The sequence below is a fragment of the Chiloscyllium punctatum genome, chromosome 32, assembly GCF_047496795.1.
Source record: "Chiloscyllium punctatum isolate Juve2018m chromosome 32, sChiPun1.3, whole genome shotgun sequence".
In the NCBI taxonomy this organism is placed as follows: domain Eukaryota; kingdom Metazoa; phylum Chordata; class Chondrichthyes; order Orectolobiformes; family Hemiscylliidae; genus Chiloscyllium; species Chiloscyllium punctatum.
In genome coordinates this window covers 40,811,250-40,835,236 of record NC_092770.1, presented here as the reverse complement: position 1 = coordinate 40,835,236, position 23,987 = coordinate 40,811,250, and the positions used below count along the sequence as shown (strand labels likewise).

General features: G+C 44.5%; 1 protein-coding gene across 5 annotated transcripts in view; it reads right to left on the bottom strand.

Moving 5' to 3' along the window:
* chrm2a (cholinergic receptor, muscarinic 2a) overlaps positions 1-20,374 on the bottom strand; it is a 79,679-nt gene extending 59,305 nt beyond the window's left edge. For 2 of the 5 annotated variants that reach the window (XM_072552146.1, XM_072552150.1), the window contains exons 1-2: positions 19,911-20,374; positions 19,118-19,264 (exon numbers count right to left, since the gene is read on the bottom strand). The gene's annotated coding sequence lies outside the window, so the exon portion shown is untranslated. Of the gene's footprint in view, positions 1-12,108; positions 12,655-18,998; positions 19,265-19,910 lie in introns of those variants that run through there. The other 3 variants (XM_072552147.1, XM_072552149.1, XM_072552151.1) reach the window with 3 other exon arrangements.
* Between the last annotated feature and the right edge of the window lie 3,613 nt (positions 20,375-23,987).

The following is a 23,987-nucleotide window of genomic DNA, read 5'->3' as shown; positions in this document are numbered from 1 at the left end:
TTTCTCGGCTAATTCTATTCATTTCATGTGATATCAATAAATAGCTGAAGGTACTGGAAGCAGTAAAAGATTTGGGTTGTAGTGGTGCTAAAGATTTGTGCTCACAAGCTAGTTTGGCTCTGACAACACTCACAAAGCTTGATACCAACCAAGACAAAACAGCCAGCTTGATTGCATCATACCCACCACATAAGATTTCCTCCATCAAAGACACACCATGCATGTTACTTATACCATCTATAGACACACTGCAGCAACTTACCAAGATGTTTATTTTACAGCATCTCCAAAGGAGCAATCTCTACTGTTTAGAAAAATGGCAGCAGTGTAATGAAAATCTCACAAGACTAATCATCTAGCATTGCCATCTAATGTAATGGGTTCAATTTCCATTAAAGCAGATGATGACATCTCATAGAAATCTGGAGTTAGAAACACATGACAATTGCAATAAAAATTGTCATTGGTTTCGCCAATGTGCTTTACAAAGAGACCTGGACTTACAAGTGACTATAGGCTCATAGTAATATGGCTGACTCTTAGTTGCTCTCTGAAACGGTCTACAGACCCAATCTGTTCAAGGGCAACTGAGAATGGGCTACAAATGCAAGTCTTGACAGACAACACTGACATGTGGAAACTGAGGACTGCAGATGCTGGAGATCAGAGTGTAGAGTGTGGTGCTAGAAAAGCACAGCAGGTCTGCCAGCATCCGAGGAGCCTGAAACGTCGATTTTCCTGCACCTCGGATGCTGCCTGTCCTTTTCCAGCACCACACTCTTGACAGGCAACACTCACATTCCATATAAGAATAATAAAAGTATGGGAATTCAAAGTTTGTGAGAAGATATGTAGCTTGGGTGCTCGTTGTAGTGGTTCTGTTCGCCGAGCTGGGAATTTGTGTTGCAGTGTTTCGTCCCCTTTCTAGGTGACATCCTCAGTGTCACTGAGTGACACTGAGGACGTCACCTAGACGGGACGAAACGTCAAATAATTAAATGAAGTATTTTGCTTCTCTTCATCCCGTGTTCGCTTTTTCCATATTCATAAGCTTTTCCTTTCTTATTTGATCTTGCATAAAAAGTAATGTCATCAAAGCCCTAGCAGACCACGTGGCTGCTCTCCCATTAGAGAGAGATGCCTGGTGGTGATTTAACCTGAAATTCACTATGCCTCAGGTGAGGAAAGAGGTTGAGAAGGAGAGTCCTTCGGGGTAACCTCAGCTGGTACAGGAACTGAACCATGCTGTTGATATCACTCTATATCACAAACTGGTCATCAGCCAACTCACATACATTTGGGTTTTAACATAGAAGTAGATAATTCTTTAAAAATACAACTATCCTCAAGAAGGTTTTAAGGAAGGATCATTGAATCCAAAATGTTAACTTTGATTTCTCTTCACAGATGCTGGCAGACTTGCTGAGCTTTCCCAGCAACTACTGTTAATGTTTTAAGTAATGTTTGATTTATACAAACTATCCACTGTAATTATAACTACCTTATAGCAATTACTGTTGGGTGGCACAGTGGTATGATGGCTAACACTGCTGCCTCACGGTGCCAGGGACCTGGGATTGATTCCAGCCTTGGGCAACTGCCTGTATGGAGCATTCTCCCTGTGTCTGCATGGGTTTCCCCCCAGTGTTCAAAGATCTGCAAGTTAGTTGGACTGACCGTGCGAAATGTCTCATAGTTTCCAGGGATGAGCAGGCTAGGTGGTTTAGCCATGGGAAGAGAAGGGTTACAGGAATGGGGTGAGTCTGGGTGAGAGGCTCTTTGAAGGATCAGTGTGAGCTGAGTGGCCTGTTTCTACACTGTAGGGATTCTATGATTCTTATTGGAATAAAAACAAATATGACATAATTATGATTCATGTGATTATTTTATGAATGGCTTGCAAATACATAGTACAAGTAAATGAAGAGAAAGAACGAAAAAAATCCTTATTTATTGGATCTACTACTGTTGTAGCACAGCTTTGATAAGAATAAATGTTATCAGCTGGACATACTTTGATTTCAAAACAAAAAACCCTAGGGTCCAAGAGGTTCACAAAATAACATTTCCTTAATGGTATTAGCTGAGTATCCTAATTATAGAGACGTAAAAATTCTTCCCCATGTTTTACGAAAAAAAGATATTTTGATTAGAGTAGCAAAATACTCACACTTCAAGAAAAATTAAGTGCAGTGTTCAAAGCGAGGTTAAAACGTTGGAGAAAGATACATAAATAGAAAGGAACAAGGTCTTAAAACAATTTGAATACCGGGGTGAGCGTTAAACTTGAGATGTCTGGAGATTCCGAGCCGATGTAGAACAGGGAGGACCAGGGTAAGGAGAAGGTGAAGTTAAAGGAGTATAGACACCAATTTCTTTTGTGGAGTGTATTGTTACTTCCGCTTCTGCTTATGGGGAAAAGATTTTCCAAACTGGAAAAACGCATGTTTAGTTTTCCTGACCTGTCAGTGTTTGCACATTTTAAAACTGGTACCAATGGGGAAACATGGAAACGTGGGATGATACCGATCAGAAAAGGAAGACTTTGTAAGTGCACTGAGAAAAACTGAAACTTCTACGCTTTAAATTCATACATTAGAAATGGCCTTCAATGCATTGAATTCCCTGGTTCTTATACGAAGTAGCAGGCGTGTTTTCGAAAACCGAGCAAATCGACTTTTCTTACGATTTCAGTATGAAATTACCTCGCAGACAAATTCAATTTCAGGGGTGCACAGTAATCTATTTCATTGCGCAAAAAAAAAGATTAATCCTGGCAAGGGCGAAGGCGCTCAAAACTTCATCCTTGCAACCGTCACCCGACTGCTGTGTTTTTCAGTCGTCAGGACAATATGTATCAAGAAAGAAGCTGCTTTAGGGGCACGGAACCAAGCGCTGTCTAATACTTATCTCTCCCTCAATGTTCCAGATAGTGGTCCGGAACCCAAGCGCTTGCGAACAACAGACAGCAAAACCCATTTGTGTTCATTTCCCAGGGAATGGGATTCCAAGGAGGCGCCTGCATAATACTATTAGAGCGTAAGTCATGACCATGTAAGTCATCCCTCACAGTTTGGAAGTGATTACATTTCCATGCTATGATTAGCACTGAAACAAAATGCATGATTTAGTTGGAGAGAATTGAGGTCCAACAGAGAAAAGCCAATTTAACGCTAACCAGATGTGACAGCTGCCCACATAGTGTGGCACGCAAACTGGAGAACTTTTCAAATTAAATTCCGGCGTTCTTAACTGATAAGAAAGAGAGAGAAAATAAATGCTAGATATCAGATGTTTTGAGAAGACAGCTTGCAGAAAAAGTGAAGGCCAGCAGTGATCATCAATATTCTTTCCACAAAGCTGACACTGCTCAGTTTATGTGCTCGCCACTTTACGTTTTCAGTCAGAGATCAAAAAGTGTCAAGCCCTTGACAATTTAACAAAAAAGATAAATCACCCCATTGTTCCTAACTTGGTGCACTTACGTAGAATCATGTTCTATTTCCAAACAATGTCACATTGAACCGCCACCCACTGACTCTAACACGGTTAACACATGATTTGGAGGTTCTGCTGTTGGACTGGGGTGTACAAAGTTAAAAACCATATAACACCCGGTTATAGCCCAGCAGTCTGAATTGGAAGTGCTAGCTTTCAGAGCGCTGCTCCTTCATCAGGTGGTTAGCACAGGGTACATCAAAATTGACTTTGATGCACATTCAAATGTCAAGGACAGCTCGTCAACAAAAACCCGACTCAATAGCCTTCAAATTGTGCTGTGAAATGAGGAAGGTCTCCACATTAATCTGCATTGATATTAGTGATGTTGTCCAAAGCGATGGCCAATCCATGTTTGAGGAAACAGAAATACTTCGAAAATCTCAGCAGGTATGGCAGTGTCAGTGGGCAGAGAAACATTTCGAATCCGGTCACCCTTGGGTCTCGCCACAGATGCTACCAGACCTGCTGAATTTCTCCAGCAATTTCTGTTTTTGTTTCAGATTTCTTCTTCGTCTTATTTCCATCTTTGAGGAGACACATTCCCTGTTTTTCTATTATATTGTTCTGTTTATCATTTTAACGCAAATATCCCGTGATTAAAGCAAGTGCAGTCGCATCTAGATTCAAGATGTTAACTCGCTAAATGCCCGCAAGGAAAGTTCAAGCAAGTCATTCCAGACATTAAATTTGCACATGGGTGCGTCATTTTCATACTGTAATCTTCATCCATATACTAGCAGGATGCATAGAGCTGCTATATACTAATACCATGGAAGTTTATGACATATTAATTGTTCATGGAATGTGGGTGTCGCTAGCATTAAATGTCCATCCCTAATCAAGAGTCGACAACATTGTTCTGGGTTTGGAGTCACATTGAGGTCAGGCAAAGGTAAAGTTGGCAGATTTCCATTGGTGAACCAGACGTTCTGTTTTTGCATCAATCCACAGTGGTCGCCATTAGGCTGGATCCCTGTTTTTCCCTTCAGTCTAATGTCACCACCTGCCTTCGTGGGATTCATGCCAATGGCCACAGAACATTAGCTTGGTGTTCTGGATTACGAGCCCAGTCATATTAATACTGCACCATTTTTTTCTTTCATGCAAAGTCACGTATTCAGACGTAAATATACATATAAGAGGTGATTGAACATACCTAAAAACAATTACAAAGACATTTAGATAACTACAAAACAAGTCTCAGTAGTTACTCGATAAAGAAATCACATTCCAATAGGCCAGTCAACTTGTACTGCAATGATGGAGACATTGGCAGTACGGATTTAGAGTGAAAAATGCTAGTTATCTATAAAGGGGAGAAAGAACAGTTAATTCTCATTCAATTTGCCGAGATAAATTGCTGTGCCCGAAATAATAATCGATGTGTTTCCTTCACGTATTCTGAGGGATCACACACAGATTGTGTTTCCAGAATCTTCTGATTCTAATGCAGAATTCGAGTATTACAATTTTGATCGTACCAAGAATAGAGTGCGCTTGCTTCGCTTATATCTTAGCTCAAAAACAGCGATTCTGGGAAACTGCAAATCGGTAGCTCGTCAGTGACATAATCCATTCCAGCTTACTAACAATCAAATTCTGGCATTTTTTTGTGTGTAATAGCAAAACAGACAAGCATCTGTGCTCAGGCAGTTTGTTGAAAATGTCTGACGGTTTATACATACAGTTGAACATACGGTTGACAATGTTTTCCATATACTGTCAAATAAGACATTGAGGGGATCCTTTTACCCAGCATATCTTTTGTAATGTGAGATACGCTTTGATAGGAATGTCCTTTCATTCCCTATGAATTACCACATATCTAAATTGCCGGCACCCCACAGTGTTTGTATTGCACGCAGTCCTGCACCACTAGTCGGAAAACACAAGCGCATGTTACAAGCAGACATGATATGTGCTTGAATTAATCTGGTAATAATTCAAAGGAATCGTTTATATCAGATTAGTGTGACTCACCAGGCAAAATAACATTCTAAATTCAATTAAAAGAATGTTAAAACTGAGCTCTTGGCCAGTTCATGTTAAAGTGACATCCTAGAATGTGCTAGAGACTATTTATTCCAAAAAGCAGTTGATTTGTATTATAGTGTTAGAAGGCAAGTTTATTTATAATGACTGAATAGAATCTCCTGATCAAAAGTCGGGAGAGATAGAACACAAAAGATAAAAGGAAAGTGATAATTGTAAGCACAATCTAAATTCAGTGAACTCCAAAGGAAGAGAGGATCTATACCACAATCTAACCCCTTTGGAGCTTCTTAAGCTCGGTGGTAAATCTCTGCCCCTCAGACAGCTACTAACAAACATACTTTACAGCAGGGGAATAAAGACTCGACGTAAGCAGCCCCTTCCCTGAAACCCACAGCACTGAATCAGCTTGTGACCTTACAGTCAGCCATAAACTGCCAGTGGGCCTGCATCAGCAAGAAAGGTAAAACAGATAAAGGTGGTTTATGAAAGTCCAAGGAAGTTATATCATTGGATAAACTTGTCCCTCTGTTTAATCACCTTCGCAGAGTTCCTGTCCAACTTGAGCTGCTGCTCATAAAAACTACAGGACGCCTCCTATTGCCTGTGTTCTGCACTGTTAAAGAACTTCAATATTCGTCACTAAATGTCAGATTGTTTTATTTATTTAGCTATAGCTATCTGGCCCATCATTATAAAATTCTGGATAAAGGTTCGCTCTGTAGCAATTATTATGTTCCTTTTTAAAAAAAAAGAATCTGAAAATATTAAACAGAACCCTTTTTCCTCACTAGATTATTTTGTTCTGTGGTATCTCTCTCTGCTGCAGATGCCCTGTCAAAATGTTATTGTTGTAATGTATTATCACAGCATGAGGCAAATCTGTTATATACCATGTTGCAAAGTCTAAAGTCACAGTAATATATTTCAAAATACTCTGGATACTATTTGAAGAACCGCTGTATATTTGATATCGTTGCCTTTGATTTATGCTCCACATAGTATGAGATCAAAGCATTTTATACTTTCATTCTCAAGATGGTCTTAAGTGATTTCTCTCCGAATTCAGGTTCCAAATGGATATTTGGCACATTAAAATATGGCAACATAGGCCTTCAGGATGAGTACCAAACACCACAGTTAGCCCCTTGCAGCTTCTTCTACAAAGTATCTCCACATCAGTTGATAATGAATGAAGGGCATGCATTTTTTTTAAATCCTGGAATTCAAATGATGGAATTATCGCATTTTTTGATATGATATTTTTTGGTTGCATGCTAGTCGAGTGTCATAGAAAAGGACACTGGACAAAACGCATTCTGTTTGATGTGCGCAGAGTTCCTTTTATCGTTTGTACCTCTTCCCAGTGGCAGAGCCAATGAATGACGTGGTTTTCACTCTCAGTAAAACTGCAAAGATAACCTACACTGCGCCTAGTGGTATTTGCACGACTTTTTGCCTTTCAGACCACAAAGCCGCTCCACGTTTCACTTCTACATATCCTGCACTCTTTACCCCTCCTGTTTTGTCCACCCACTCCGTCCTCCTAACTCATGCTTCTCATTCCCGTTCATGCTTAACCGGTCGTCTACATAATCCAATTCGGCAGACCGCTCGAGATTAGCATGAGTTTCAGACTGAATCGATTTGCACAAGCCCCTCACTATCAAGTAGCCCAGCCCCTCCCCACACTCCCACCAAAACAAAATCCTGTCAAAACTGAGAGTCAGAAAGAAGAGCAGAAAATGCTGAGAATATTCAGCAAGTCAAACAGCAGCAGTGGAAAAATAATTCAGATAAACCCCTATCTTTCAGGATGAGTACCAAACACCACAGTTAGCCCCTTGCAGCTTCTTCTACAAAGTATCTTCTACAGTGGTTAGCACTGCTGCCTCACAGCGCCAGAGACCCGGGTTCAATTCCCACCTGGGGCAACTGTCTGTGTGGAGTTTGCACATTCTCCCCGTGTCTGCGTGGGTTTCCTCCGGGTGCTCCGGTTTCCTCCCACAGTCCAAAGATGTGCAGGTCAGGTGAATTGGCCATGCTAAATTGCCCGTAGTGTTAGGTAAGGGGTAGATATAGGGGTATGGGTGGGTTGCGCTTCGGCGGGGCGGTGTGGACTTGTTGGGCCGAAGGGCCTGTTTCCACACTGTAAGTAATCTAAAAAAAACTGGGGACAACTCGGAGTTGGGCCAGGTTTTTCATAGGTGCAAAGTCTGATGGGCAAGAGGGATGAGTAGAGAAAGAACATTTAGGAGGTGAGGAAGGAACAGAGATTGGGTTGTGGTCTATGGTTACCTTCATTTCGCCCGACCACCGCTTCCCCCCACCCCTCCCCATACCCTGTCAACCACATTCTTCAAATCTCTTCCATTGCTCCTAACACCTCTGCCCGACACACACACCGCTAAATCCCACTCATCCTTCAAACATTAGTCACTAGGTTGCACACTAGGTTTCACACAGTCCCTTACCGCTCCCTGCACTTACACCTCATTGCTAGCCTTACTCTGAACATATCCTTTAAACCCCTCAGCACTTCTGGCAGTCTCCATCCGTTACAGATCCCATCTCATTTTGCATAGTTTGCTCGCTCCTGTCTCCAAACCCTTCTCTTCCAAGTTTATTGTTCCTATAAGCAACCTTCCTGGTTTTCACGGCAGCTGATTTGAACTGAGGAGGTTTCCGGTCGGTTAGCTCAGTTGGCTGGACGGCCGGTTTGTAAGAGTAACAGGGACAGCGTGTGTCCAAATCCCGCACCAGCTGAAGTTAGCAGGAAGTTCCTACTGAACTTCTGCCCTTGCCACAGGATTGGTGACCCTCTGGTTAAACCAACACCAGTCATTGATTCATAATCGCCTTTCTCTAATGAAGATGTGGAGGAGATGGTATTGGACCGTGGTAGTCAAAGTTGAAAATCACACAACACCAGGTTATAGTCCAACAGATTTATTTGGAAGCACTTGCTTTCCTGCTCCACATCCACCTGATGAAGAAGCAGGGAAGCTAGTGCTTCCAAATAAACCTGTTGGACTTTAACCTGGTGTTGTGTGATTTTCAACTTTCCCTGATGAGAGAGACCGTGAGGATTATGACGTATTCACCTTTATCCTTTCGATTAGTACCGGCTGAACACGACCATAGGCTGCGTCTGGTCATTCGTGTGATGGGGTTTAAGGAGAGCGAGGGCCCCTCTTCTCTCGCTAGGTCAAGATAAACATCTTGTAAATCAGGCTGAAACGCCGTGCGCACACAGCACATTAAGATCCAAAATGATAGGATCATTCAATCAGTCAATGACACAAGACTGATCATTCAATCAGTCAATGACACATCCTTTCTCTCCTATTTGTAATGCGAGCCAGCTGTTATTTCCAGGGTCAGTAACAAAAGGTGGATGGGCGGGGTTTGGGGGGAGGGGGGCGATGTGGATAAATGTGTAAAAAGCGAAGTCGTTAAGGTAAGGAGTGGAAATAAAGGGCTGGGTAGACCCATGAGGATAAGCACAGATTACAAGTCTCTTTCGGACCAAACGACGAGTTTCCAAATAAGCAGGAGGGTTTTGTTTAGAATAGATGTTTGCCAAAATTAATAAGAGTTGTCCCAGGCACTGGTGTGGGGGCGGGCAACAGTCGATGGGACATCATTAAACCAAGAATTTCAGCAGCCTGAGCTTGCCTTCTGAATGCCAAGCAAACGTCATGAAAAGAACACAGTTTGCGGTTATTAGAGGCTTTAGTTTGAGGTGTCAATTCTTCTGGCATGAATCAGGACCAATGCTGCCAGGCGAAGGGCTTTTGCCCGAAACGTCGATTTTCCTGCTCCTCGGATGCTGCCTGACCTGCTGTGCTTTTCCAGCACGACTCTAATCTAGCCCCCGAGAGAGAGAGGTTTGTAACCACACGCTCCCTGATGTTGGGGATCGGCCTTTCCGATCTGCACGTGTGATTGGACAACTGTCCTGAGCAAGCGTCCACCATGCGTTTCATGGGAACTATCCAACACTTGAAAATATCCACATAATCATGGGAGGGGTGAGGGGGGGGCGGGGGTGGTGGTAGTAACGCCATGCTCACCTCCGACAATATCGTCGGCCCAGCAATTTCTTATTCCATAAAAACATCTTTAAAGAGAAGTCATACTGACTCGAAACGTTAAAATTGTTTCTCTCTCCACATAAGCCACTTAAACCCACATTCTCTCCGACTCTTTCTGTATTAAAGATATTTTAAATATCTTTTGCTGACGATATTTATGAGCAAGAGCATGCTTAAGAACTATTAACTGTATCTGCAAAATGTAGAGACCGGTTTGCAGAGCTATTTGAAGTGACTCCCGAACACTTATTCACTCTTTCTTCAATCCTAAAGTTGAAAATCACACAACACCAGGTTATAGTTCAACAGGTTTATTTGGAAGCACTAGCTTTCAGAGTGCTAATCCTTCATCAGGTAATTAGTGGGGCAGGTTTATAAGATGCTGAATCTTTGGCAAAAGATTACAGTGTCATGCGATTAAAAGATATACAGTATTGAACAGACTTAGATTGCTGTTAAATCTCATCCTTTAGAATGGGTTGCAAGTTTCCGTTCATTAACATGTAAACCCCAGAACTTCTTTTAAGTCACTTCTTTTAACCTGGTGTTGTGTGATTTTTTTTTTATCTTTATCCCTCCCAGTCCAACACCGGGGGCACCTCCACACCATCTCTCAATCCTGTCAGACTTGTGAAGCCGTCAGCCGTAACAGAGCAGCAATGTGCCTGCTCCTGGTGTTCCAGCATCTTGAGAGGAAAGCTCCACATTGCAGAGCAGCCTCCGAGGGTGCGGAGCAAGCCGGGACTAACCTCGCTCTTTATAGAGAGGAGTGTACGCGGCTGCTGTACTGTACCACACAGCTCGCTTCTCCCCCAGGGAGTTATGACCGATTCTATCAGGAAAGGGGGAAACCTACCCTGGGGGCAAATCGACGTCACTCTGCAACAGCAGTCCTCCTTATGGATGCGCCGCCGCCATGTAGAATGCATTCGAATGGAAACATGAAACATAAGAGACAGGAAGCCCCGATAATTCCGCACATTATCCCAGCTCTCTGCCGTTTGTCCGAAATCTCTGGACGCTTCCCATCTTGCCCCCCCACCCCCCTCTCCACTGCCACAGGGCACCATTCCCCACCCTGTCCTGATTACAACCGCTGGGGGCTTGGGGGCACTCTAGAAACCGACCGTACACGTTTCTGTGTCAAACCAGTGCTGTGATTGCAACCCATTTCCTGAAAAGCAAGAAATAGAGGGGCAGTTGATACAATGAGAAAAATCACAACGGCCACCCTCTTCCAACACTTCAACTTCCGCCCTATCGATCCGCAGCGGGTTATTTGTTTAAGGATACGGAGCTATTCAGTATTTTGCACTGTGGTCAGCAGTTGTACCTGGACCCATTGAAACAACCATTTTGTGGATTTCGACAAGGGCCAATCACTTTTCACTCCAATATTTACACATGTCTCTATGCAAAAACACAGACACACCAGAACAAGAGCGTTACCACTACAGTGCAAGTGATTGTTTTTTTGTGTGTAGGGGAGCAGTTCTGTTGCTTAACAGCAGCAGACGGAATGATTCCAAGTCAATTAGATGCTGCAGCTTTCGTACGCAGCACAGAGATGTTCAATCGCCGAGTATCAGGCAGTAGCAATAGGACGGAGGAAGATGGGGAGAATTTATTTTGACTCAACTGAAGCCGCTGGGGGCGAGCGTTTCAAAACTTGCCGCTTGTTCTGGCGTTTCTTTTTTTTGTACGAGATTCTGGTGCCAATCCGTTCAAAGGCACGAGTATTCTAACCAAGAGTTGGCAATTGGGCGAGAGAGATCCATGAAGTAACTAACGCGTCGCTTCTGCCCACTCAATTAATCTTTGACACCGCACGATGCTCAGTCACTTCAAACTATTGTAATGTTCAAATGGAGACCCTCAGTAAAGCTCTTTTGTTAAATCCTAGCTCCTATCCGCGAGTCCTCATTAATATTCACATTTCGGAAACTGAGGTGGACGACAAGAGGAGATTATTGACAAAAGTCCTGTCAGTTTGCGAATGTTGGGCTCGGCCAGATGGGTCGAAGCGCCTTTCTAACTCTATTACCATTAGTTCGAGATTACCAACCGATCGATTTGATTGGATAGGCGACAACCCTGGAAAATACTGCCTATTATAGTATCTAAACAATAACTCAATTAAACTGATTTAATTCAACCTCACACAAGAGTTACTGTGCATTCTTACCAATGCTATTATTGATGCTGCTGACACTGCCATGTATTCCCATTAGCAAAGACATGTCATTTGGACTTTAATCTAAAACCTTAATAAAGCACGTTTTAATCTTGCCGGCTGCACAGTGTTCTCTAATCTCACCGTGTAGACGGAGAGACTGAGAGAACGTGTCAGATCCACACAGAGTGAGTCACACACACAGACAAAAGGAGCCCGGGAGCTTTCTAATTCATCCTTCAGAAAGATATGGAACGCTTATATTCTGAACTAAAACCTACCAACACGTGTCGCTTGGTGTCATTTATTTGCCAGTTGGATTTATCAAGGTGGGATTTATTTTACCTGCAATCCAGTCACCCCGAGTAATCTTCAAACTGCAGACAGAATGCTCAAGCGGCCTTTGACATGACACCTACCGGTTAGCCCAGAGTCAATTGAAAGTGCGAGCGTTCTTTCTTTTCATACCATCCAGCCGTCTCTCTAGTCGATGCGCTTGACAGCTTGGAAACGTCAAAAAAAAGCTGGAAGTTGGCAGCGGATGTGAGCTGGTTATTACATAGCTCCAGGCGCTCTGGGAGCAGTGATAGTCTAAACAGAAAGATGTCCGGACAACTGGGGTGTCTCCGTGCAGTGGGCAGGCACGGATGGAGCTTGGACCTTCTCTCTCCACCGCTGGCAGAACACAACCGAGCTGCTCCGCCGAGATGGAACACTGCAGCAAAAAGCGATTCCTGCAAACCCCAGACCGCTAGCATGATACAACTACTGGAAGCTTTCTAGGCATGGCATTGCAAGGAACACAGGGTTTTGTGATATCCATCACAGTTAATAACCCAGGCACTGGCTTGGGGAAAAGCTTTTCTTTTACGGAACGGTACCGATTCAAGTCTGTTCACAGCTATTCGGAAAAGCATTCCAACCTCTTTATATGGCCAAGCATTTGTTGGTGTGACGCGCGTTCCAGACCGCCAATAAAATAAACAGTTGCATCTGATTTGGTGCAACATTGCAACAACTCCTGGACCGACGTCTTATCAGCAATTGTCACCTTACTGCAGACCTTTGTCTAACTGCTTTTTCCAATTACTTTTTCAAACTTGCTATCAAAAAGACTCCTGTGTTAAGACCAAAAGCGGTCAGGGATAACACGAGGCATTTGGCCAGCCGAGTTTCTCAAGTCCCTTCACCCAGCATGAATCTGGCATTCCCAGAGCTGGACTCACAATAGCTGACTTTCCAGTTGTAGCTAGATCATCATCCCCAAATTCAGCAGCTCATTCCACGAAGCGGCTGTTGGGTGGAATCCTGATAATCTGGAGATTTTTAACGAAGGGTTCAATTTTCCTAAGCTTTGAAATAGGTTGCCTTTCACCTCAATATCGTTACTGTTCACTGACTTAAGTTCAGGTCATTATCAAAATCGTGATTACTGTGCTTACATTAGATGACACGTGAGAAATCGCTGACAACTCTCTGGAGATGTCTGCACGCAATGCTCGAAAGAGAAATGTCCCTGGTGACTGGAATCGATACACCCACAGGACACACCGCCCACATCTCCACTGGGCACGCATTATGGAAATAAATTGGGAACAAGTTAGGACTATCCTATAGATTGGACCTTCCGACATTTCAAACAGCTCGGAGTTCATTACAAACTATCTCCTTGGAGCGTTGCCCCCAAAGAGTCCTGTAACTTTGATTTATGACAAGGTTGGCTTCAGTTCAAACGATCGGTAATGTTGTTTGCACCAGGCAGCGAATAAAATCCTGAACGGGAGACTTTGTAAATTAAGAGCTTGGCCGCTTCTGCCAGCCCTGGTCTCCCGTCGAGTTTCAGCTCATCACTAGTCTCCATGTCTGTCGCTCTGAGACTGTCTCTACATCCTCAAACGCTGTTTCCACAGGAAAGTGATTATAACCACGGTCGCTTCCCCAAGATTCCTGAAAGTTCTCAGATATTCCGGCAGAGGTTGGGTTACTCTGGAGGTTTGCAAAGAGCTTCACTAACCTGCCCTGCTTAGTCAACCCACGTTCCCTTCGCAAACTGGGGACTTCATTTCCAATATTTAAAAAAAAAGAACACCCTGTTAGAAACAATACAAGCCAAACTATTGCAGAAATGACAAGCCAAGGGGATGTTGTGGCACAGTGGTAGTGCCACTGTCTCTGGTCCAGGAGACCAGGGGTCAAGTTCTATACACTTCAGATGCGTCATTCTAGGTTAACTAGACTATCTGCAATAAATTGAGAGTTCGTTACAAAAACATATTTAAGGGCTTTTATGGACAATGGTAGCGTTACTACTCTGAGCCAGGTTCAAGTCCCACCTGCTCCTGAGGCTTTCAACAGCATCAATGAACAGATTGATTAGAAAACAAAATTAAAAAGATATAGGAGCAACTTACTGCAGATGCTGGAATCTGTATAAAAACAGCAAGTGCCGGAGATTACAGCGGGTCAGACAGCATCCGTGGAGACAACGAGCTAATATTGCCAGTCGAGATGACACATCATCAGAGCCAACGTGAAGTATGGAGATGACAGCATTTATGCTCTAGTTTGGAGGGTGGGGGGTGGTAGATGTGGGGAGTTGGGATGTATGGTGTTGGTCCCTAATCACATTCTTACATTCCGATCGCTTAATCTGAACGATCAACATCTTTTCTCCATGAGCACTCTACATCCACTGGTCCCATCCACCCCTGTCCACACTATTGTATTGATGCTGTCCCCTCCACACTTCAGCCCTGATGAAGAGTCATCAAGACTCGAAACGTCAGTTTGCTGCCTGACCCGCTGTGATCCCCAGCATTTGTCGCTTTTAGAACTGTTCTCAGGTATCGGCGCCATGGGTTTCGAACGACCTGTCTCTCCACCCCCTACTCTCACTCGCACCCCCTACTCTCACCCCCACCCCTACTGTCACTCCCACCCCCTAATCTCACACCCACCCCCCACTGTCTCTCCCACTCCCCACTGCCTCTCCCACCTCTACTCTCACTCCCACCCCCACTCTCACCACCACCCCCTACTGTCACTCCCACCTCCCCCTCTCACTCCCACCCCCTTCTGTCTCTCCCACTCCCCTACTCTTGCTCCCACCCCCTACTGTCTCTCCCACCACCCCTACACTAGCTCCCACCCCCTACTCCCACTCCCATCCCACCCCTACTTTCACTCTCACCTCCTACTCTCACTCCCACTCCTTACTGTCACTCTGCCCCTAATCTCAGACCCACCCCCATTGTCTCTCCCACTCCCCACTCTCCCACCCCTACTGTCACTCCCATTCCCTACTCTCTCCCACCCCCTACTGTCTCTCCCACACCCCTACTGTCTCTCCCACCACCCCCACACTCTCTCCCACCCCCTACTCCCACTCCAACCCCACCCCTACTGTCACTCCCACCCCCACACTCTCTCCCACCCCCTACTCCCACTCCAACCCCACCCCTACTGTCACTCCCACCCTCACACTCGCTCCCACCCCTACTCCCACTCCCACCCCACACCCTACTCTCATTCCCACACCCTACTCACACTCTGACCCCCACTCTCACTCCCACCCCACTCCCACTCCCACCCCCTGTCACTCCCACCCGTACTCTCACTCCCATCCCCAACTCTCACTCCCACCCCCTACTGTCACTCTCACCACCCTACTCTCACTCCCACTCCTGTACTCCCACTCCCACCCCCTACTATCATCCCACCCCTACTCCTACTCCCACCTCTATTCTCACTCCCACTCCTCTACTGAGACTCCCACCCCCTACTCTCACTCCAACCCCCTACCCTCACTCCCACTCCCTACTGCCACTCCCACCCCCTACTTTCACTCTCACCTCCTATGGTCACTCTCGCCCCCCACTGTCACTCTCACCCCCCACTGTCACTCTCACCCCCATTCTCACTCCCACCCCACTCTCACTCCCATCCCCTACTTTCACTCCCAACCCCACTCTCACTCCCACCTCCTACACCCACTCCCACCCCTGTCACTCCCACTCCCTACTCTCACTCCCACCCCTAACTCTCACTCCCACCCCCCACTGTCACTCTCACTCCCCACTGTCACGCTCACCCCTTACTCTCACTCCCACCCCTACTCTCACTCCCACCCCCTACTCTCAATCCCACCCCCTACTGTCTCGCCCACCCCTACTCTCACTTCCACCCCCTACTCCCACTCCCACCCCTTACTGTCTCTCCCACCCTCTACTGTCTCTCCCACTCTCCTACTGTCTCTCCCACCCCCTACTCTCACCCCCACCCTCTACTGTCTCTCCCACTCTCCTACTCTCACTCCCACCCTCTACTGTCTCTCCCACCCCCGACTGTCACTCCCAATTCCTGCTGTCACTCCCACCCCTTACTGTCTCTCCCACCCCCCTACTGTCACTCACCCAGCTGCTCCTGATCAGTTTTCTCCGGGACACTTGTCACTATCCCACCACTAACGGGTCCACTCTGGAAGACTGTGTCACTGGGTGCAGATACCAAACCAGAACAAGCTTCCGCACTCATGACGTTTGGTCTCATGAAGGGCCCTCCTTCCCAACTTCTGCCTCCGCCTCAGGTTAACCCACCGGTCATCTCTATCTAACGGGATAACAGCTCAATAGCCTTGGTAGGAGTATGGTGAGTCGCTGGTCTTTGGTGACCACAGTTATTACCGAATATCATGCTGCTCCTCAGCTCGGATGAAGGGAGAATATTAGTGTGATGACTTTTTTTTTACCGAAAGCAGTTGTGTAGGAAATAAACATTTTAGATTTTTTTTTCATTGACCAATTGTGGGGCTCTTGTGGTACGGTGGTAGTATCTCTAACTCTAAACCAGGGGGTTCCAGTTCAAATCCACACCTTCTCTAAAGATGTGCGATGACATCGCTGAACAGGTTGACATAAAAACAGATTTATTGACCACTTATAGGGCGCTTGTGACACAATGTCAGTGGATGTATCTCTAAAGCAGAAAGCCCAGCTTCAAGTCCCCCTGCTCCAATGATGTGGAATAACAATCCTTGATCGGTATTATAGAAAATACAGAACAGACCCGAGGACTTCTTGTGGTACAGTAACAGCGTCCCGGCCTCTTGGCCAGGTCGCCCGGGTTCAAGTCCCACCTGCTCCAGAGATGTGTAATAATATCTCTGAACAGGTTAGTTCAAAAACTTGTATTTGTTAAACAATTGTCCGTGCGTATGGAAATCTTTCGAACCCATTGAACTCTGAATTATAATCGCTCGGCGCCAGTGGAGAGAATTTGCAGAACCAGACAGGATCATAGCATTCTGGTCAAACGTCAAGGATATGATACTAGTGTTGACTAATAGTGTTGCCTGACTTCCATCCCTGCTGTAGGGGGGCTCCCTGCTCCGTCCTTCAACATATTGTTCTATTCTTTGGGCACTTAATTCATTTTAGGCCCTTAGGCGACAGGAAAACGGATAGCACACGATGGGCGACAGTTCGTCAACTCGAAGACAATTTTGTTTTGTTTAGAATTGTGAACAATGTTTCCAGGATGTCACTGAAATCTCTATTGAGTCCAGATTACTGTATTCAGAGAAACAGTAACACGTCAACCTAAAATGACGTATTTGAAAGCTTTTGACATTTCAGTTTCACTTGACACAACAAAACGGTTGAACGGTAACAACATGCAGATTCAAGAGAGCACCACCTCATTAAAAAAAAACACTGCGTTAGTGTCAGGCATGGAACATGCAGCGATGTTCACGCGTTTTATGACACCTCCTCAAGCTGTCTAAATGAAAGACGCAAATAACCATGAATAGAAATCATTGGACTGCAAAGCAAGTGTGCTGAGCGGCCCTGATTCTCCTGCTCATCGATAGTTGAAAATGGCTATGAAATAATTGGGAGGCTTCTGTGTAAAGAGTCCGTGAAAAAAAATCAATTGTTTGTTGATTGCTAAAAGTGATGATTAAAATGTACACGTGCATTGATGAATCTTTTCACGTTGATCCATGTCCAAGCGAGTTCATGATAACTTTCCAGTTAGGGAGTTAGCGGTAGAGAGGTACAATTGGGTCTTGTGGTTAAATGCTGGTTCTGAGTTCGCTCGCGGACGAAAAATCTTCGAGACTTGAACACATTGCGGGCGGAGGAGGGCGCAGGATCCACATCAATGAGGACTGGCTGGTTATAATCACCGTCACAGGGAGAATTCAACCAGAGTGAAGCTCAACTCAGCGCTAACAAGTGTGCGGTTAAACCATCACAGGGAAAACAAAAACACTTCTTTAAGAAAAAGAAAGGCCGCTGATCTAGTGAATACTGGCTGCAGTACTATAGCAGTGTTACACACTATCTAGTTGCCTTGTTCTCTCAGTAATATCGTACTTTTCTTCATTTAGAAGATCAGCTACAAGCCCCTTCCTCCTACGTCTCTACAAATCTTCCCTACGACAACAATCATTTGAAATGAAATTTTCACTGCCAAGAGAAAACGCCTTTCAATTCTGTTATTTAGGTGCCCGGTCGCTCTGCCATTGGGATGTCCCGTTCATTTTATTTAATCCATTTACTTATTTGCTTAAGAAATACTCTCGAATCCTTGGCACTGGCTTACAGGTCGGAACTGCCTTTCACAATCCTCTCTTTTCTCAAATCTGTCAAAAGGATTTCATCACATCCGTTCGAGTGAGTCTGAGCCATGGTGCGAAGCGCATTGAGTTACCCTTGGAAAGATTGTAGCGAAAAGCGATGATCACTTTTAATATAAAAAAATTAATAGGAAGGGTTTGGAGGGATATGGGCTGGGTGCTGGCAGGTGGGACTGGATTGGGTTGGGATATCTGGTCGGCATGGACGGGTTAGACCGAAGGGTCTGTTTCCATGCTGTACATCTCTAAGACTCAATGAATCTAAATTGGGGACTGTGCGGAGATTTTCAATGTTACCCTCTTTGTTTTTCTGCGGACAGGCAGCAGCTTTGAATGCTGGGATCTGATTATCAGTGTGATGGCAACAAAGGGAATAAAGACTGCCTGTGAGTCAAATTTTATACCCAGGTTAGGTAAACTACAACAGGTTGACCCAGTACTGAATAGACACTCCTCTGTCGAGTGTCCCAGGAAGGCACACTGCTCAGCTCTGTACACCGAAGATTTCTATCAGATATATTTTAAAATCATTGTAAAGTGCAATTACAACAATAAATCAGTCTCGTGACGCGCAGTGAAAATGACAATTCATTACCTAGACTTAACCTTGTGGTCAAACTCCTGGAGAACCTTACGTGTATAAACGGTTAGAACTAAAGATACAGACAATACGGGTGTTAGTTAATTACTGTAAATGTGTCAGAAAGATTTAACCTCTCCTCTGGGACAGAGGGAAATCTCCGCCTTGAAAGAAACCAGCGATGAAGAACATCTGGAGCGCTTTGATGTCCAAATGCACACTGTGCCGAAACTGCACAGGTCAGTCACACGTTTCTGTACACAGGCAGCCGAGTGAAAACGCTGGAAGCAAACAAAAAGATAAAGTGATGCTATTAAGCTTGCTGGTTATGGGATTTACTGGAACTGTTGCACTTTGATATCGAGTTAATTCTGCGCGCAAGTCGCCAATGACCCAGGGAGACCCGCGTGGCCACATCGCCCCTCTCCAATTTAACCCATTCATTTTGTTTGTCCTGTCAAAGCGTGCAAGCATCAACCGCTTGGCCTCTTGGTTTTTGTTTTAATTTGGTGATGGAGGAGGAGAGGAGGTGGAAGCTCCCGACTGGAAATTGGCGCGATATTGGGGACCTAGAGCATATTGAAGATGTCAGTGTGAGGCTGGAGCTGGAAGATGAAGGAGACAAACAGGCGAGCATTTACAGACCATCACGTGGCCTTTCGTGGATGCACACATACAGTGTGAACTTGTTCATAATGAGAAACGATTGAGTAGCCACACTTAAAAATGAAAGAAAATGTATCCAGGCTTCCGATTGTAATGGGCAAGCGGAATGATCAAGTGAACTCCTCAAGCTGCCACTGATCCTATTGGGGGGAGACGGTAAGGGCAGTTCAATTCCCACTGCTTACATCCACCATGGGTTGAGGTGCACATTCCTACCCAGGCTCTTTGTGTTTTTATAGTGACATTATCTAGATTACTTACTGCGGGAGACAGCCTGCAAAGACTGCTCACAGCAAACGCATTCCCAAACTCTGTCCCAGAAGTGCGGAAGCTGTAATCGATATCATTTCCAGTTGACTCCAAGGTGGAATTCAAGACGGGGTAACATTGGAAAAATCCGTTTCCTCGCCAACTTCTCCTTCTGCTTCCCTCGCGTCCATTTGACTCGGCTTTTTGTTTGTTCGGTGGTTACCCTCTAAGCTGCGTGATGGACTGTGCGCTTGCAAAGCATTTCCCCGGCGTTCTGACAGTCCCTGTACCAACCAGAGCTCCGGCAGGTACACGACGCATTTAATGAGATTTATGTTGCTGCTGGAACCGCGCTGAGAAAGAAATCGCGACTATTTGAATTCACCCGGCAAGCTCTCGTCCGAGCAGACTTGACAATAATAAATATTATCTGATAATTTTCGAAATAAAGAATCCCCGAACCGTTCTCCACTGCATGTGGCAAACAACTTCTGAGTCTTGCCCAGGCAATCCTAACTGTGACCGATAGCTCAGACATTGTGTGCATTTAGCACGGCCTTCCAAAGGGGAAAAAAAAGTCTTAAAAGCAGTATTCACAGTTGTGCATTTAAATTGTATTGAACATAACCGTAGTGACGAATAATCTCACTTTGTGTATATTATTGGGACAATTCATGAATTTGAGGTTATATTGTTAAGATTGTTTGGGGTGTCGAAAAAGGATGAAGCAGTTCCCCTTCTGGATGACTGCAACAAAGATTTATTTTTTTAAATCAGGACATTATACCTTTCTCCAAATAAACCGTGTTGCCCTGTGCCTGTTTATCAGTAGAAATCAATTACAAGATATTCTTGACTGAAAGAGCAACTTTATATTCTTCTCATTCCAAGAAATGTAATAAATACTTGATGGTAAGTAGATATACACATTGCAAACTTAAAAATGAATACAAAAGGATGATGAAAGGAATATACAGTGTAATGTCGTTGAGGTGAAAGATTTTAGCCTGCAACAATGGTTGTTTCACTGGTGTCTTGAATCATCAGCAGTAGCAAATACTTCAGTTTTTCTTTGGGTTCTCAGTGTTCTAATATTTCTTTTTAATCAGTTCATTTTTCTTTCTTGAGAGACCTGGAGAACATTTTCTTCATTTGGTTCCAACCTCTCTCCTCTCTGTCCTGTTCTGGAGTCTGTGGGATATGTGCCTCCAATAAATGGAGAGTTTTCCATCTAACCCAAAGGGAAATGAGTGTGGTATTTGGAAGTCAATCCTTTAATGACAGGACATCGCTACATGAGTTCCTGGGAGTGATGAGCTAGACCTAATCAATTTCTGCTACTTCATCAATGACCTTCCTTTCATCATATGGTCAGAGGTAGGGACGTTGATCAATTGGAATATGCTTGCCTTTATTGGTCAATTAATTAAATATATGCTTTGGGAGGTCATGTTAGTCTCCCTGATATAGCACAAATGTGAAACTTGAAGGGTTCAGAAAAGATTTACAAAGATGTTGCCAGGGTTGGAGGGTTTGAGGTATAGGGCGAGGCTGAGTAAGCTGGGGTTATTTTCCATGGAACATTGGAGGCTGAGGGGTGACACACAGAAGTTTATAAAATCATGACAGGCATAGATAAGGTAGGGGAGTCTAAAACTTGAGGGCATAAGTTTAAGGTCAGAGGGGAAATATTTAAATGACACCTAAGGAGCAATTTTTATGCAGAGGATGGTGTGTGTATAGAATGAGCTGCCAGATGAAGTGGTTGAGGCTGATACAATTACAATATTCAAAATACATCAGGATGGGTATATGAATAGGAAGGATTTGACGGGTATGAGCCAAATGCTCACAAATGGGGCTAGGTTAATTTAGGATATCTGGTTGGCATGTACGAGTTGAACCAAAGGGTCTATTTCCATGCTGTACAGCTCTACTCTTTAATTGATCAATCAAACTTTGTGCAGTTTTTAGCACAATTCCTTCTCTGATATTGAAGCCGTCTATGTCCAAATGCTGCAAGACTTGGATAACATTCAGGCTTGAGCTGATAAGTGGCAACTAACTTTGACAACACACTATGTGCAAGATAGTGATTATCTCCAACATGAGATAATCTAACCATTACCATAAGTGAATCCCCCATGTTTAGTATCCTGGGGCCATACCATGGTCCAGAAACTGAACTGGAATGTACCAACCATATAAATACTATCACTATCACTACAACAGCTGATCAGAAATGGGGAATTCTGCAATGAGTACCTCACCATCTGACTCCTCAAAGCCTGTTCATCACCTACAAGGCTCAAATAAGGAATAATCTCCACTTTCCTAGATGAGTACAGGTTCAATAACTCTCTAAACATTTGGCACCAACCAGACAAAGTACTTCACATGTTTGACTCCCCATCTAATACCTTCAATATTCATTCCCTCCATCACTAACATACAAAGTATCATCTACAAGATGCATTGCAACAACTTTCCAAGGTTCCTTTAACAGCACCTTCCAAGCCTGTTTTGATCTTCAAGGACTGGACTTAAATGCAAACACCATCAACTGCAAATTCCCTTCCAGGTCATATATCGTCCTGCCTTGGAACTATATCGTCATTCCTTCACTGATGCTCAAGCAGATTCTCAAACACCCTGCAAAATAGCATTTTGGGTGCATGTACACTAAATGGATTGTGGCAGTTGAAGAAGACAACTCACCAACAACCCGTCAAGGCCAATTAAGGATGGGCAATAAATGCTGATGTAGCCTGTGGCAGACACATCCAATAAATTAGTGGGTGGCACGGTGGCACAGTGGTTAGCACTGCTGCCTCACAGTGCCAGAGACCCGGGTTCAATTCCCACCTCAGGCGACTGACTGTGTGGAGTTTGCACGTTCTCCCCATGTCTGCGTGGTTTCCTCCGGGTGCTCCGGTTTCCTCCCACAGTCCAAAGATGTGCAGGTCAGGTGAATTAGCCATGCTAAATTGCCTGTAGTGTTAGATAAGGGGTAAATGTAGGGGTAAGGGGGGGTTGCACTTTGGCGGGTTGGTGTGGACTTGTTGGGCCGAGGGGCCTGTTTCCACACTGTAATCTAATCTAAATTTAAAAAATCAGTTCTTTGAAAAGCAAGCTGGTTTGTGTATTTCCATTTCTGAGCTCATTATTTCCAAGCTTGATAATTGCAGATGATATCTTCCATCTCCAAAATATGTGTCAAAATAGATGAAGGCCATTTACGCCTGACTGGATGGACTTGTTCAATGTTCTTTGAGAAAAGCTTATTTCTAATTCAGACTACTTTGTTCATTCCATATTGATTTAATGAAACTCAGACATAACTTGGTAAAAGCCAAAAGATGCTGTAAATTAAAAATTGCTGGAAAAGCTCAGCAGGTCAATGAGCACCTGTGGAGAAAAATCAAAGGTAACGTTTGGGTCAAGTGACCCTTCCTCTGAACTGATAATACCTCGGAAAATAAGTTTATATGCAAAAGATAGGACTGAGGGAGGGATGTAAAAAGTAAACAACAGGTGAGAATAGAGTCCAAAGGGAGAGAAGAACAGTTGGACAGATAAAGAAGTGGACAACAATAATGGGGACTGTTGGTGGCTAACAATGGGTTGTGTGTAATAGCAGACTGTGTGATAACAAGGACATGGGAGAGCTCAAGCCCTAAAGTTGTTGAACTGAATATCGATTCCTGAAGGCTGCAGGGTTCCCAAGTGGAAAATGAGGTGTTATTCCTCCAGCTTGTGCTGAGCTTCACTGGAGCACTGCAGCGAGCCTGAGACAGAGATGTTGGCCAGGGAACATGGTGGTGTGTTAAGGTGGGAGACAACTGGAAGCTCGGGGTCTTTTCTGTGAGCAGAACATAGATATTCTGCGAAGTGGTCAACCAGTCTATGTTTTGTTTCACCAAAGGAGCGGAGACTATATTGTGAGCAGCGAACACAGTAGACTCTATTGTGAGAAGTGCAGGTAAAGTGCTGCTTCACCTGAAAGGTGTGTTTGGGCCCATGGATACAGAGGAAGGAGGAGGTAAATGGGCAGGTGCTACACCTTTGGCAGTTGCAGGGAAAGGTGCT